Source organism: Atta colombica, unplaced genomic scaffold (genome assembly GCF_001594045.1).
Source record: "Atta colombica isolate Treedump-2 unplaced genomic scaffold, Acol1.0 scaffold145, whole genome shotgun sequence".
In the NCBI taxonomy this organism is placed as follows: Eukaryota; Metazoa; Arthropoda; class Insecta; order Hymenoptera; family Formicidae; genus Atta; species Atta colombica.
In genome coordinates this window covers 178,278-178,864 of record NW_017259234.1, presented here as the reverse complement: position 1 = coordinate 178,864, position 587 = coordinate 178,278, and positions in this window count along the sequence as shown.

The following is a 587-nucleotide window of genomic DNA, read 5'->3' as shown; positions in this document are numbered from 1 at the left end:
TCAGTTTTAACCAAAGCAACTGAATCTTTCTTGCATATTTTTTTGTTTACTTTTGCAATCAAAGATCAAATTTCAACGAAATTATGCTACTTTTATTGCAATTTTCAATATATTCTCATTAGATCAAATTGATAAAAACATTGTGCAAATAATTCAGCACATCTAAAAATACAAAAAAAATATGCATAACAAATTCCATATTTAGGCCAAAATTCGGTAATTTTACCCATAATATACTTGCCTCCTCTTGATTTTCCCTTTTTTTATTGTAATTTGTTTGATTTAAATAAAATTTAAGAAAAAGTGCTTATGTTATAAAAGAAATATTTTGCAGTAACTTTTCCATTGTGTTTCGTCATAAATAGATAAACGCAATGTCAACTTGTCTCTCTTCTGTTAGCAAGCCTCGGTCTTCCCTACATAAGTATTTCGACCTTCTTATTGAGTCATTCAGTATGTTTTTCATAGCACTTAAAAAATGAAACTCATCAATAGGAAATAAGAAAATGGTTTGTTTGATAATATTGTAAGTGGATTGTTGTAAAGTTGAGATTTTTTTCATGCTTAACTATTTAAAAGTTAATATA